Source organism: Paroedura picta, chromosome 2 (genome assembly GCF_049243985.1).
Source record: "Paroedura picta isolate Pp20150507F chromosome 2, Ppicta_v3.0, whole genome shotgun sequence".
NCBI classification, from domain to species: Eukaryota; Metazoa; Chordata; class Lepidosauria; order Squamata; family Gekkonidae; genus Paroedura; species Paroedura picta.
In genome coordinates, this window is record NC_135370.1 from 84,138,426 (window position 1) to 84,154,942 (window position 16,517).

The 16,517-nt window shown below is 47.0% G+C and overlaps 1 long non-coding RNA gene across 7 annotated transcripts; it reads right to left on the reverse strand.

Annotated features, from left to right (window-relative positions):
- Window positions 1-624: 624 nt before the first annotated feature.
- On the reverse strand, window positions 625-16,122 carry LOC143829849 (uncharacterized). 7 transcript variants are annotated; one of them, XR_013228253.1, is made up of 5 exons: window positions 15,907-16,122; window positions 15,244-15,476; window positions 14,851-14,945; window positions 6,269-14,732; window positions 625-2,359 (listed from the first exon to the last, which is right to left on the reverse strand). It is a non-coding gene; the product is annotated as an uncharacterized LOC143829849 (long non-coding RNA). The 7 variants fall into 7 exon arrangements; XR_013228256.1 differs by lacking the exons at window positions 14,851-14,945; window positions 15,244-15,476 and adding an exon at window positions 5,817-6,001 and having other exon boundaries at window positions 6,351-14,793; window positions 15,907-16,121; XR_013228255.1 differs by lacking the exons at window positions 14,851-14,945; window positions 15,244-15,476 and adding an exon at window positions 5,817-6,001 and having other exon boundaries at window positions 6,345-14,793; window positions 15,907-16,121.
- Window positions 16,123-16,517: the final 395 nt, after the last annotated feature.

Consider the following 16,517-nt stretch of genomic DNA (forward strand, 5'->3'; position numbering starts at 1 on the left):
TGCCAAAGACTGTGCCAGAAACTGTCCCATCTCCACCCAATTATGTGACCCTGGTAAACCTAACAGCCCCTGGGAATTTCTCACTTCAGTTTGCTGCCACCAACTGGTTATTTTGGGAATTCCTTGTCAGAATCCAGCCAAGGGGTGGCTATTCCATTGTCTCCAGTTAGAAGGGTCATTTGCATTTACAAAGCTTTGATGGTTAGTACTTGTCAGAGCTAGGAAGGCCGAGCGTCAAAGAATTGAGGCTTTTGAACTCTGGTGCTGGAGAAGACTCTTGCGCGTCCCTTGGACTGCAAGGCGAACAAACCGGTCAGTCCTAGAGGAGATCAGCCCTGACTGCTCTTTAGAAGGCCAGACCCTGAAGATGAAACTCAAATACTTTGGCCACCTCATGAGAAGGAAGGACTCCCTGGAGAAGAGCCTAATGCTGGGAGCGATCGAGGGCAAAAGAAGAAGGGGACGACAGAGAATGAGGTGGATGGATGGAGTCACTGAAGCAGTAGGTGCAAACTTAAAAGGACTCCGGGGAATGGTAGAGGACAGGAAGGCCTGGAGGATCATTGTCCATGGGGTCGCGATGGGTCGGACACGACTTCGCACATAACAACAACAACAACTTGTCAGAGCTATTGGCAAACAGGAGCGCTGCTTGGGAGCAACTGACATCCCCTTTCCTACCAGTCTTCTGCTAATCTGATGTGGCTTCAGGGAGGCAAAACTACTGGGTCTGCTGCAGTCAAGAAAACCCCTTCACTTCAGTGGCAGCCTCCATTCACCTGGGAGTCACTGCTGCTGCAGCTCTAGGAATACTGTGGATGGCTATTTGCATGGTGGGTGTGGATGATCCTCTGATGGGCCCTGTTGGAGGCCATTGCTTTATTGGGACCCCCCATGTGGCAACTGCATTTTGGTTCAAGGGATGTTCTTCAGCAGTTTCTTCCACACATCTGGGGCCTACTGCCACCCAGCATGAGACTTGTAAGCAGGGCCTTCCTCCCACATGGACCACTCAGCTGCCTTCAGCCAGAGGTGGCTACTACCTTGTGGAATGGTGATGCCAGCAATCTCTGTTATATTGGTCAGTGGTGGCCTGGGGTCTTATCACATGTGTGGCCTTGTGTGTGTGATGCCCACTCCCCCATCAGATGATCCAGCGGCCTTTGGACTCGGGTGACTGCCACCACATGGGTGGGGTATGTGTGTGTTAATTCAAGTCTTCCCCGTTCCCTTCTGTGATGGCTTGCGGCCAAAGGAGAGCTCACAACACTCAGCCACTTAGTGTTTTTACCCTGAGGCTTGGGCTCACAGCACTGGTGGCAGGAGTGGACTGAGGAAGGGGTTTGCTCCTCCTCCAGGCAGCATAGGTGTATCTGCCCAGCACTCAACTTCTGTCTCTCCAGTCCACCCTTAAGGGTTTTCCTCAGTACCCACATCCTGCAGGTCATGGGGCCTTGTGCTGAGCATGTACCCACTCAGAGCTTACCAGTTGCTGTCCTCTATAAAGCTTATATCTCCATTACCTGGGATTACATTCTATGGCACGTGTGGCCCGGCCTGACAAAGTCACATTTATGTCAGATCCAGCCCCCATAACAAACGAGTTTGACAACTCTGCCCAAGGGGTCAGAATAAGGTGGCTGCAACTAGGGATGTAAAAAAAAAAATCAATACATTTTGGGCTCGGATTAAATTAACCGTAACCCAAACCCAATTTGGCATATCCTGAATCATTTGGATCCTAGTTTTAGAACTGGGATTCTTGTTCAGCTTGATTTGGGAAAGCTGAATTTTTCAGCTTCTGTTAGCTGATCAGCAGTTTGTCAGGCTGACCGGGAGGGAAGGTGGTTGTCATTCAAATGCATGAGGAAACTAGGGATGGAAATTAAGTATCTTACACCCAGTGTCTGGAGATCTTCTTTTTGCTTGGGGCCTCTTTAAACTCAGGTGTGTGTGTCATCTTCACTAGGAGTAAAATCACTGAAAAGTTATGTTCTACCTCTCCACAATTTCCAGTATCTGACCATTAATTTAAGAGCTCTCGATATTTTTATCACACGCGTATTTCAGATAATTTGTCATTTCTCAAAAGCCATTTGATTGTTAAATAATCATTTTATTTCCTGCTGTTAACAAACGACATCCCCTTGCATACAGTGCCTGTCCAAGTTGTTTTCTTCAGAGTGCAGAATCCCACATAGCCAGTCAAACATGAAATTGCACTTCCAGCTCACTGAGGCCTAATTTAACCACAGAAATACATCTGCATTAACAGCAGGAAGCTCTCCTTAAGCAGTAGTATCTGGCTTCACCTCTCCCACACTGGCATGGCACATGTTCAGAAGTTGCTCTCGCACTCCTGAAAGCACAAGGATACATTATCAATGATAACAGATCGTGTGGGGAGGCTTTCCTCCTTTCATTTCAACAGCTGATAAAAGTTCTATCCCCTTAGAATAGGGTGGGGATTGGGGGGGGGGGGTATTTATTCCTTATTTACAGTTTCCTACCCTCTCCCTTTCAAGGGTAAAATTTCTCCTGGCCAGTCAGCCAGCCAAGTGTATTCAGTCATTTGACCTATATAAATGAAATGTATGTAAGGTCTAAGAGCAGTAAAACTGTATACCAGACAGTAAAAATTAGTATAATTAAAAGATCACAAATTAGTACAGAATTGTTACACGTGAATATTAAGAACAAATATAAAAATAATATTTACCCTAAAAATATCAGTGCAATATGAAGAAAATAAAATAGTAACTGCAAAAATTGGAGCAAATTGTTTACTGCAATGACCACAACTGTGTGATACCTGTAACTGCTCCGCGGTATAAATAAAATGCTAAAGGCCCTTGGGGTGGGCCCTGTCCGGGATGGGGAAGGGAGCCCATTGGGCCCTTCCCCCCAGAATGACAAGCGGAGGGCCCATTGGGCTTTCTGCTTGTCATTCCACCCCCAAGGGGCCAATCACCCCCTCGGCCCTGAGCTGACGAATCGGGAGGTGCACAGCGCCTCCCAACCCCCCACCCCCCCAACTTCCACCGCCTTCTCCCCACGCTGCCATTCCCACGATGCCCACCAGTACAACAGCCAGCCACCCGGCATAGGCATCCTGGTGGAAGTGGCAGGGGGTGGAGGCGGCAGGGGGGTTCAGGAGCCCCGCCCAGGATGCTCACTCCATGCCTGGTAAGCAGGGGCCGTTCTCCACCCCAGCTTCCCCACCCGCACACACAAAGCCACTCTCCCACCACGATCTTCCGTCACCCCCCCCCTGTTGCCCCCCGTGATCTGCCATTGCTCCACTGACGATTCCTCGCCCCAACACACCCACGCTTTTCCATTGCCCCCCGCCCCCCCACTAGTTGCCCTCGCAATCTGACGGGGCTCCCCCAACAGTTCCCCGCCCCCGCCCACCGTCCTCTTCCGCCGCCCACACCCCTACAAGTCGCCCCATTCTACCACCGATTCCGTGACCCCACATGCCCTGCCATCCACCCAGCCACCTACCCAACATGCTCTCCTGCCGACTACCCCCTACAAGTCACCTCTGCACTACGCAGCCGCTTCCCCCACCACAGCCACCCAGCAACCCACCCCTCTCTACCCCGCGCTCCTCCCCCGCCACCCCCCTCCCCATTCACCCCCCCTCATGACTCCCCCCAAACCTTCCCACGGTCTTGACACACACCCTCCTTTCCCCACGCCCGCTTCCATTCCACCTACTTCCCTTCCTGCCTGCCTTCCTCCTTCATTCCTGTCTTCCTCTATTTCTCTCTTTCTGCCTCTCTCTCCCTCTTTCTCTCCTCACTTGCTCCCTTTCTGTCTTCCTGCCTTTCTTCCTTCTATCCATCCCTTCACCAACCCCTTGCCCTCCTTTCTCACTCCCATCCATTCTTTCCTCTTCTGCCTTCCTTTCTTGCATTCTTTCTCCCAATGCTTACTCTCCTTTCTCCCCTTCTCTCTCTCACACTTTCTCTCTACCACTCTTTCTCCCTTCCTCTATGCATGCCTGCCTGCCTGCCTTCCTCCCTTGTCCCTCCCAGCGGGGCCCCTCCCGCTAGCGCCCGCTGTATTTTTCCTACAGCAGGCTTACTTTCTAGTTTAGCTATACTTTGCTCTTCTTCAGACACTCTTCCTAGTCTTATTCTAGTAGAAATATATTTTGCTACCATATAAGAAATAGTTGGAACTTTATCCCTTCACAAAAATTTAACTATCACATGAGGATAAAGATGAGTGTTCCCCTGACCAACTTATGTCTCAGTTGCTGAAGGCAAGGAATAGCCAGTCTGTCAATTAGATGAAGAGGACAGCCATGCAGATCATATTGCCTCTATTCTTCGATGGTATGGGAACTTCTTAATCTGCAGCATGACTGCATCCAGTTCACATTAAAACTTCTAATGGTTTTTCCTTCAATGTATCATAGAACAGCAGCTATTAGAAAAGACATAGATGGATGCTTAATTCTGCTTTGCAGGAATATGTACTATGTGAACCATTTGCTAGGAAAAAGTAACCAATATTGAACAATTAGCATCTTCTGATTAGAAAACTGAGGAAGTAATTTTTGGCAGTAGTTACTGATCTGAATTGGGACTGTTGTGGAAGAGTGTTAAATTACTAATAGTCATAATTATTTCTAACTAGTGAACTAACTGTACTTGACTCATTGATTTGAAGAATTGTTTTATTTCAGTGTATTAATAATGAAATTGATTAATATTTTATAATTATGATTAAATGAACTCATTACAGAAGACTGAAAATTAATATGTTATCTTTAATTCAGATGTGAACTGATTTATTATATTCTGTGTGGATTACCTTACAAGGACAAGCTAATAATGAATAGAATTTTTTAATTCACTTACCTGATTAATGGATTAATTTTATCTGTTTTAAGGTATGTCTGTGTGACTGCCCTATCTTGATATAGAAAACATTAGCTGGGTATCATTTTAAGTATTAGTTTCACAACTAATTGTATGTATACAGCGGATAACAAGCTAAAGGGGAATGAATAAAATCTAAACAGAAATTATTATATTAGAAATGGTTTCAATAAAGATGGCAACAAGGGACAACAGTCTAACATTTAACCCAGAAGAAACAGAAAGAAGAGAAATATAAAATGACTGTGGAAGAGAGACGTCTAGAATAATATTACGATAAAGCTTCAAAAAAAATCTGAAATGAAAAAAATAGATTGTGAAGTAAGGAAATATAACAATGTCACATTCAGAATGCCATAAGAGGAAGTAAAAAAACAACTGGGATTTAGCTGAGAACATCTTAAGAGTATCTTTAAACTTACAAAACTGTCCTAGCTATAAATTATACTATTTTGAACATTTTAATTTCTGACCCTCATTGTCCTGTTAAAGGACAAAGCTTTCTCAGCAGCAAATAGAGCACTGCCTTTTTAGCAGCATAATCCTCAAAACATCTGTTTTTCCTCAACACAAAGAAGGAAGCACAGGGAGGAAAAACACGCCTCCGTTGGTATGTTGTGCTCACTTGCACTGATCCCAACATGCTCCTCCTATAATGTTATAATCCCAAGGGGGGGTGGGGGATGGGGGGCTCTCAGAATGTCAGTGTCTTGCTGACTTTTATACTACATGCAAAGGCAAATAAACCCAACAATTTAGCTGCAAGGAGTTGGTGTGTGTTGCAGGTGGGTGGGTTGTTGATAGGGCAATAACCAATCTACTGGCAGTTAACCTAATCTTTGGGGAGGGAGTGCTAAAGATGGGGGAACATGAGTTGGTTGAATAGAGGGGATAAGGCAAGATTAAAGGCAGTCTGTTTACCTAAGTGAGACTATTGGATCCGTTGCCAATCATGCTGATTAGCTACCACACTACACTTCCAGCTGCAGGATCGCTCTACTCTTTTCCTTGACAGATCATACTGAAGGATGACCTTCGACAGAGTCTGTGCTTTTTCACTCAGCTATAGCTCCAAATCTGGCTTGTTCAATATTGAGCCATACAAGCTGGAAATCATAGGACCATGTTATTAGTTGCAAAAATTGTGTCGGCCATAATTAAATTTAAAAGTTAATAATATAGACACATTTCCTGTTTCCTTCTCTCCCTCCCAACAGCCAACCTACATTTTTCTGCCCTTTTGTCTCCTTCCCCAACAGCCGCTACCTAGGAAAACTATGTCCCAGTTGCAGGGTGCTGAACACTGGCCCAGGTCCACTTGCATGGTGAGGAACCCTAAACAGGACACGGGGGGGGGGGGGGGGACACCTCACCTTCCCCTGTATCCCCTTCTTCACAATATTTTCCCTTTGACCATATTCTTGCCTTCTCAGCCATACACCAACCTACTTTTACCTGCCTCCCATATTCAGCTATTGTGTTTCCCTAGCAACAGTCACTGAGCAAATCTGTTTGTTAAAGCTACAGATACCCTTTTATCATTTTGAGGTTTTTAAAACTTCAGATTTTTCTGCAAACCTGCTTTGCTTATTCACAGGTCCAGCCATCATATTTCAGTAACTTCAGTTTCAGCCAATTTTGCTATTATAATATACAGGTATGGGCCCATGATACCCATGTATGTGGGGGATTCCCTTCCCCATTTTCTGACTAGTGCAACTCATGGGCTGCGCCAATGACTTTGGTGGAGGGGACTTTAAACCCTCCTATGTATTGTTTTGAAGATTTCAGATTTGTCTTCAATTTTTTCTCCAAGTTTTATACAATCCTACTTAGTGCGGTTATGGCCATGTTTGGTAGCTTTAGGTATCTGCAGATGGGGGCCACACTTGGGAAATAGTATAAAGATGATGGTTAGGAGCTTTTCCATGCTGGGGTGGGGGACAGAAATCACAGTCCCATTAGTTTACAAAGACTATATCACGGTGGGTCTATGTGATCATAATCACTTTATCTCTTCCTATGTTGCATGCATAAACATACATCCCAGAAGTATTAGTCCATGCAGTGGTAGTCTGGGGTTTTAATCCTACGTTTCAGTGGTCCCCAACCTTTTTATCACCGGGGACCGTTTGAGGCCCGGGGGGGAGGGTAGTCTTTTCCCGAGGGATGTCGCTGCCGCCACCTGAGCCCCTGCTCCACTTGCTTTCCTGCCGGTGCCCCTGACTTCCCGCTGCTCGCTGAGGGGCCCTGCCAGCAGTAGCTATGTAGTGCCATGCCGAGGGGGAGCCCCAGCCATGGCGGCCGCTGGAGAGCACCAAAGGTGAGCCGGCGGCAGAGTGGAAGGGCAGCCCCCAAGGCAGCAGCCGGGAAGGAGGACGAGGAGGAGCCGCGGCCAGGTACCGACTGATCCATGGGGGTTGGGGACCACTGATCTCTACAACACCATTGTTACCAGCAAGAGTGAAAATGGCATGCTGGGCCTTCCATGGGCTATATTCATATTTTACTGGGGCAGGACTCTGCCCCCCCCCCCAATCTCATTTCTTTCCATCACTTCAAACTGAGCACACAGATGGCTCACAGTACTACACCTTGTAGTGTAACACCTTGTTTTCCTACATTTGTACTTCACAAAAAGCTGCTTCCCGTCACAGCACAGCAATGTGCATAGGTTGTGTCAGGAGAAATTCTGCCACACTATACAGAGGCACTCAAACATTCCTTTTGGGACACCTCCATGCAGGCTTTCAAATCCACACACAGGTAGCTTGCCTATGCAGGCACGGGTTTTGTGTGCCCATTTCATGAGGATGCTTAGCCATCACCAGGTAGAGTGTATTTCTCTGGGAAGCACGCAAGACCCTGACTGTGGGCAGCAGTCACTTTTCCAGCCATATGTCAGTTTTCCTGTAGTTTCTACAGCTGCCGTAACACAGTTTTACAGTGGCTGCAATTTGTATCACATTTTCCTTCATCTGAGTAGAGCAGGCCATTTCAGCCAGGGTTTTGTGAAGTACTGCAGTTTCTTGATAGCCCTGGAAGTGTTCCTGAATGGGAAGGAGTTAATTCATTTTTAAGATATCTTTAAAATTTGTTAAACATTTATCGGGTGAAATGGCCAATGATGGGCCTGGAGGGGGTGGGAAGAGGAGGGGCCCTGGGTGGCCGTGTATACAGCTATGCTTCCCAAACATATTCTGCACAATTGCAGCACTCTGGGGTTTCTCGAAGCCTGAAGAGTATTTCAGAGTTTTCTCAATGGTAAAAACGTTGAGAAAGGCTGCCTTAAGAGGAATAGAAACCATGCAGCCAGTTAAAGAATGGTACTAAAACAGCCACAGATGATGCAAAATAGGGATACATTGACAGGGGTCTCACAACCAGGGATGGGGGGGAGGTGCTAAAGTTTGGCAAGAACAGCCAGAGTGGTTCAAACATGTTTGCCTCCAGTTGGGTGCTCCCTAGAAGAGACAAAATTCTCAGTGAGGAGGAAGAATTAAAGTAACACTCCCCAGCTTTAGCTCAGTAGCTTATAGAATAATGGTGCTCCTTCTCCCCATAAACACACACACACACACACACAAACATGTGTTGAAACTGAAGAGCCTTTTCTCCAAAGCCATCCCTTAATCATCTCAAGAGAAACAGTAAGGTTTGTTCTTCACCCCTTGGCCAAGACAGAACACTCTGTTCGCTCCCCAAGCTGGAATGTCACATGATCTTCTAGGCATGGCCAGGCAATACCAGGCAGCCAACCTTTGCCATCTAGACAAAGAAATGATGAATAGCAGCAATTCATGATTATGCAGAGGTGTATTCTCTGGACCACCCATTGATGAACTCAGACCGCATAGAGTAGCAGCACCAATGAATTCTCGTTTATTATTCTTCAGAGTGCCAGCTCTGGTTCTTAGCAATAGCAGCAAGCCTATATTACAGATACCAGCCAGCTTTGAGTCATCTTCTGTTCTGGAAGTGCCTTCTGAGTCAGTAAGGCAGAAAGTGGCACACTGCATTGAAGAAAATGAACAGCCTGCTAGATGCATTAGCATTAAGCAAAGTGTTGAGATGTATGCAGTAACAATCCCTACCCCTCAAAAAACAAACCAAAGGAGTTCAAAGGAAATATTTTAGAAGGAAAGGAAGCATCCCTAAAGCAGATCAAGATGTTACCGCAGATGGGGGTGGGTGGGAGTGAACCAAGAGAATATGCAGTACCTGCTCTTTATGTTGACGATGGGTTTGTTCTTCCTGAAGCAATTTCCAACCTGCCAGACCATTCCTCCTCTCCCATACTGCAAACATTTCACTTATGCAAGGGGCAAAGTTTTGATTTTCCCCTCAAAAGTAACGTATTTAAAATTAACCCGACTGAAGCATCTAAAACACAATACATGCATTGGACAAAACATGTAGTTTCTGCAGTTGTTGGTTCCTTCATAGCAGTTTACATTTCCACAAGCCTAGAAATAAACTCAGGGAAACTCTTCAGGAATTGCCTATCATGGAAATGCAAGGTGTTGAAATACTAGAAGAAGTCTGCCGACTGCGATGCCTTTGCCACTGATGTACAAACACTATTCTGCATTCATGAGAGGGCGAAAGGCACCAACTGCAAGATTAACTGTCCTGTGACAGGCTCTCTGCAAATTGATCATGCATCAATCAAGGATGTACTACCACTAACCACACCTTTTCCATCTGTGCCCCCAACCCTGTATCAATAGACCCTTAAAAAAATTAAGTCCACCAGATGATCCGGACAAGTAGTGTTTCTAGAAAACAAAACATTGCTTGTTATAGTTAATTTTGTCTTTACTTTTTAAAGCTATGATAAAAAATGTATTTGAGAAAACAGATTGTGGGGTTCTTGGTGTGTTGCAAGGGAACTTAAAATAATTCCAAGAGTCCTTTTAAGTTTGTCAAAACAAAATATATTCTTCTCCAAACAGTAGAATATGACAGTGTTCAGCTTGCCTTATGGTTTTTTTCAGTAGCTGTTCTGTAGATTCTAACTGTTTCTGAATGGGCAAGTTTTCTGTCCCAGTGGAATTTCTTACCAACTGATTTGAAGAGGTATTACATAAGGCTCTGCTTACATTCATGCAAAAGTATTGCGATTTTCCAGTGCTTGAGAACCAAGTGGCTGTCTGTCCAACGTGCTTCTTATGTCCTTCTAGGATCTGACCTGGATCCTCACAGATTCTGGGGTTCATTACCAGAAGGACAGGCCACAGCATTTGGCCCACCATAGGACTCTCTGCCTGCCTCTTCCAGAAGGAAGAGTAGAATAAAATTCACACTAATTAAAATTTAAGTTAAAAATAAAAATACTTCCATTTCAATTATTTCACTTTTTAAAGCATCGCTAGCCCTTGGAGAACATTTATAATTTGCATAAACAGCCTGAACTTTGATCTCGAAATGTTTGCTGTCATATCTTTAATGTTGTCACATCATAAATGTTTGCTGTCATATCTGTATAAGATTCAGGAAGGAAAATGTTCTACAACACACTGCTGTCGATATGCTCAATTTCAAGTATTTATGCACTGGTGGCAGAGCAAGCATTAGGTAAAGGTATCCGGAGTTAAGATTTCACAAGTTATTAAGAGTATAATAATCTAAATATCTGAATACTTATGACGTATGTAATGAAAAAAGTCCACAGTGAAAATGGGGGTTCTTTTCCTGAACGGAAAGTTAACTTAAAAAAAAAAAGCAACAAACACTCTTTAGCTTTACACAACTCCACTGAGATGACCACACTACAGTATCCAATGCAATGTTGTCATTTATTGTTCATGATGATTATACAGCTGCCATCAGAGCAAATGAAGATACCCTAGAGGACAAGGAATGCGGTTAACTTGCACATTCAACTTGAGAGGGCATGAAAGGATTACATTTTTATCCACTGTAGTTATACTCAAACTCACGCATGGCACACAGGTGTCAAGTATTCATGACATTACTTCAGAGTAAATATCCATAAAATTTGATTGCAGAACATTTGATCCAGCAGACAGTGTGGCAAAGCTGATATAACAAACTACTGGATCTCAACCACAAGTGCACATGTGTAAAGTAAATCTGTTACTTGGCAAATTTGTACTCAAAATGCAAGCACGTTGTTTTAACTTCCTGTTTTTATTTATCACCCAACTTTTCATTAAAATCTTCAAGAAAGCTAAGAAAAAATACATCAGGTCCCAAAGTGTGAGGTCAAATCACCTCAAATGCAAATGAAAACCACAGCAAATAGGTAATAACAGCAGTTGTTCAAATCAAGGCAGCTCAAGTTATCCCAAAAGATCTCAGCTTGGAGCCCAAACATTGTAAAAGTAGGACTGAGGCAGACCTGATTTCGAGAGAATTCTGCAGTTTCATTATCACATCCTCCTCTATAAACAAGTTGTGTAATTTTGCTTAGTTCTGAATATTTTTTGGAAAGTGGTAATCAAATCCACCCAACTTTCAGTGGCCTTTAGAACACATTTATAATTTTATGCAAAGCTGGACAACCCTCTCTCACTTATCTACAGAGTAAGTCTGCATTAGATTCTAACTATTCCTATTTTGCAGATGGGCATATAAATTCATAGTCGGATGCAATACAACGTTTACTGGTAGTAGATGACCTAGAAAGAAAGATCTACTAATTGCATATTAGGGCTGCAGTCTTCGCATGTTGCTGCTGTACAATAGTCTTCTTTTGAACAGTAACATTACATACCAGCAACACAATCATAGATCCGATGGAACATCATGACAGTTTTCAGAGTTGTTATGTGAGCCCACGTACATTCCAGTTCAACTTCTCTTGCAATAACAGGGTCATTGTCAATACCAAAGTATATACTTAAACCTCTGCAGGACCAACTGTTTCCTTTTGCCTCCTGCAGGGAACTTCACTCTGTGGGTGCAAATCTGTTGGAGGTCCCTAGCCTACGGAAGGCTCACCTGGCCTCAACCAGGGCCAGGCGTTTTCAGTCCTGGCCCTGACCTGGTGGAATGAGCTCCCGGGAGAGCTGAGGGCCTAGATGGAACTAGCTCAGTTTCATAGGGCTTGCAAGATGGAGCTCTTCTGCCAGGTATTTGGTTGAAGCCAGAACAAGGAAGATCTGGACCCCCCCCAGGAACCAGCCTGTGTTCCCCCTTAGGCACGGCAACATGGGTGTCATCAAGGAGGCAAACCATAGAAACAGCTATGGGGAGCATCAGCTTTAATGGCGATTTCACCTGGGTAAGCAGAGCTGCACAACCCTTCTCTAGGAAGCTCTCTGTAGCTTGTGCAGTTCTTGGCCTCTAATGAGAAAACCACCAGAGGGATAACTGTGGTGTTACAGGCATTTTGAGGTGCACTGGAACATTGCTGGGTTGGGGGCTGAAACGTAAAACACACATCCTGAAGACAATCCAAGACAACACCAGCAGCTGTCTACACTTATGTCCTTTCTCTCTAGGCCAGTGGTCCCCAACCCCCGGTCCGGGGACCGGTCCGTAGATCAGTTGGTACCGGGCCGCAGCTCCTCCTCATCCTCCTCCCCAGCTGCTGCCTCAGGGGCTGCCCTGCCACTCTGCTGCCGGCTCACCTTTGGTGTTCTCCAGCAGCCGCCATGGTTGGGGCTCCCCCTTGGTGTGGCACTGCGCAGCTGCTGCTGGCAGCGCCCCCAAGTGGGTGGCGGGAAGTCAGGGGCACCAGCAGGAAAGCAACTGGAGCAGGGGCTCAGGCGGCAGTGGTGATGTCCCTCGGTAAAAGACTACCCCCCCCAGTCCTTGGTAAAATTGTCAAGCATTGACCAGTCCCCGGTGATAAAAAGGTTGGGGACCACTGCTCTAGGCAACTGGGTTACAACAGCTATGCTTTTGACTTCACCAGTCCAGGCCAAGAAGCTATGATTAAGAAGAAAGAAGATGACATACAAAAATGACATGGAGCCAGTATCCATTCTACACATTAGAGGCTAGGGGTTTAGCACCACATGGCTGTTCAAGGAAGTATAGCTTTTGCTTTTTTATTTAAAATGGTTTACGGTGTTTCCTGCACTTGCACTTGGGCCTGGAGGAGGGAATGATGCACCTGAAAATTTACAGACACTGCCTTGTTTTGTCTATATTTACACTTACTGTGGTGTGTCCCTGAGTGACAAACACCACTATGGAAATAAAAAAGAGCTAAATGAGCCAATTCACTAGATGGAATCACAATCTTGGAAACCTGGGTTCACATTCCAGTTTAGCTGGAATTTCCAGTGCATCTCAGGGTATGTCACAGTCAGGTTTTGTTGCCCATCAGTGAAACAGGAACATATTGACTTGCTTGCTAGATTATCATGAGGGCAAATGGCATAGGGATGTCACAGCACATCCCACATTCATGAGTACAAGATGGAATAAATAAAAGTTTCACAAACATATAAGAACCTGTGCTTATGTGAGCTATAAGAGAGGAGGGAAAGACAGAAGCACATGTTGCCCCCATGGTTAGGCTCAGATGCAATCCTACAGGTATGTGTCTCACCTGCCCTGAGATTTCCTCAACCCCTTGCCAGTTTCTCAGCTGTTGCTGTTATTTGTTTTAATTCAAGTGCTACTGTGGACACAAAACCTCTTTGAAAGGAAAAAAGTACTTGAAGGAGTCCCCCCTCCCCCTTTCCTTGGCCAGGAGCAGCAATGGGGTTAAAAAGGGATGTCTAGGTAAAGTTGCCCAGCATCGCTGAAATCAACAAGATATTCTTATTCTCCTCCCCTCACATAAAATAAATTAAAACATTAAACAGAAGATTCTGAAATGTGTACAAACTAGTGGTAAAATGATTAGTGGAGGATTTTTAAAAATGCAACTCAGACTGAATGCATTTGTTCATAGGTGACCCAAAAATGTGGGAAGGTTCAAATATGACTGTCAATCCATTGTCCTGCATAGCCATCAAATAGATTAAAGCCTCAATACAAATACATTTTCCCCATTTTCCTTCTACATATACAAATAGGAGGCTCAAAAGTGCTCTCAGTGGTACATATGGGACCTTTCTAAGATCACAGGTTATGGCTTTTTGCGGATACAGGGACAGCCTGCCTGTCCAAGTTTGGTCTTACATGGAAGGTGAACCGGGAAACAAGCAGAGGTCACATTTAACAGTCTTGAAGAAAAGGTGGGGGGAATGCGAGCAATGCTCAAAACATTATGGAAGACCTCTGGACTGCTAATTTACTCACAGCAAAAACAAGCCTCATTCCAAATTAACATCACTGAATGAGAAAAACTGACTCCCATACCATGTCCTGAGTCTCACCCAAAAAGGATTCCACACAATATCCACTAGGATCCAGAAGTGCCTTTTTGAGGTAAGGGTTCCCAGTTCTTTTAATCTACTGCTTGCTCATCATTTTTTAGTAAACAGACCTGGGGTCAGGTCACATCGAATCTGCTGGTCCGGAACTAGGGAAGAACCCAGACTTAAAGTGCACTGCTAAGCAGAGTTTACACCCTTCCCAGCCAGCTGACTTCAATGGGCTTTGAAGGGTGTGACTCCAATTAGGACGGCACAGGTAAGTCAGCACATTTTTGATAATTATACCTTCAGCCCAGTCTAGAGATCCCAGCAAAAATATAATGTGTTAAAACAGAAGTCAAAGCATTTCTATTTCATGTTGAGCCTCTTGACATCGAGGTGGGGGGGAACACAGATGTTCAACTCAGCTTTTTGTTGTCGGTGCAGGAGACTCAAGTTTGACGCCGACTGATGCTGCAGATCTGAAGCGAGTCCTTTCTTCCTGGGCACCCACGGGGAGCTGGAAGGATGGTCACCGGGCTCCAATGCACTGATTCTTCTCGAGGGCAGAGAGTTACAGGAGGGGACTCAGTGATATCCGAAAAGCAGGTTAGCCGCTGTCACACGCACAGTGGGGACACGAGCAGCACAATGTGCGTTAGTCAGTGGCTCACCTGCTTCTGGAGGTTAAGCCAACATAGGCAGGCTTGTGCTTCTAGGATGCCAGCAACAGCCCCCCTTCCCCCACTCGGCCCCTATCAGCAGTGACCTGGAATACATAAGAGACAGATCAGCTGCAGAATTATGACCCCCACCCCTCCACTAAGACCTCAGGCATGTTTGCCTGAGGTGATCCCCCAAATAACCGGCATGCACGCCAGAGAAACCCAGAAAGCCTCTTATTAAAGCACTTTGGCCCATTAAAATCCACCCAAGGCTGAGGGAGATTCTCCCAGGCGAGAGATGCCTCCCATCCAAGGCGGGGCACGGGCTCCTGATGGCTTTAATGTAGAATCCCGCTGAGTGCCGTTCTGGGACTTATATGCACAAGAGCACGCGCTGCTTACCTTCCCGCCATCCCAAATATCGACGAGCAAGTCGATTTGGGGAAGTTAGCGGGGAGCACCTCGTCCAGAAGGGCCGTGCCTTCAGCGGGAGGGCCAGAGGTGCTGCTGAGGCACTCGCACGCCGAGGAAGCTCGGAGCCAAGCGAATCTCCTGGCCCTGGACGTCGAGTCCATCCGGAGCCACTCCCGAGATTCCCGTCAAGTCTTCCGCGGGCTCCGCAAGCCAGCCCTCACCTAAAGGTTCCCGGGACCGCGACTAAATGAATGGAGCCCCCTCCAACGGGAGGCTTTCGACGGGCGCAAAAGTGAAACTACTTCCCGGGCCTCTGCCAAGGGTCGGTAGCCGCTCCATTATGCAACACGAGGCACTTCTTCTTGACAAGAAAAGTTGCCGACGCAAAGCCCGGCGCTCTCCCCCCCCCCCCCTCCGGGCCCAAGAAACCCGTCGTTGGCCCGGCAGGGACCCGGCCCCGCTCTCCGGAGAAGGCTTGCGCTTGCGGCAGCGGCTTCGCTGAGCCGAGATGCGCTTTGCCCTGGGCGCCCAAACGCGGGCTCTCGCTGCGCTATGCTTGGGACAGGCGGCGAAGGTCCAGGGGCACGTGCAGGCTGCCCCCTCCCCCCCCCCGGGGCGTGCCGCTCAAGTCCGTCGCCGCGCCCCACTTACCTGAACTTCGCCGGCTCCGAGTACTGCCGGCAAACGCGGTGCGCTCCCTGCGCCCTTGCAGCAGCAGCAGCAGCGCAACGCAGCAGCGCCGCCGCCATGCCCTGCCCTGCCCTGCCCTGCCGGGACAGGACGGAGCCAGCGGCCCCATGGGCGCACAGCAACTTCTCCGGCCACGCCGCGGCCACTGCCGCCGAGCAACCTGCCGTCTCCCTGGCTTCCCTACCCCGCCCTGCTTTCATGCAAATCAAGGGCTGTGATGCGCCGGGGCGAATCCTCCAATAGGGGCCATGCCCGGCTGCCGGGCAGCCGCGCCCCTCGCCGCGTTGGCCAATCAAGGGCCGTCCCTCCTAGCAGCGGGCTTGGCAGCTCCCGCCTTCCCTTCCCCGGGAGTTACAGTGCGGGGTGCGGCGCGTTCGGTTCTGCACGTCCTTACTTTAGGGAGGAACCAACTGTACTCGTCCGAGCGTCAGCGCGGCTCTCCCCCCGCCCCTTCCCGCGATGGATGCCGCCAGCTCGGCTCCTTTCCAGGAACGTGGCTATTGGGGAAAAGAATGCACGGCCGGGCGAGCCGCGTTGCCTTTGAATCGCAAGGGTCGGCCCACCTCCTCCCC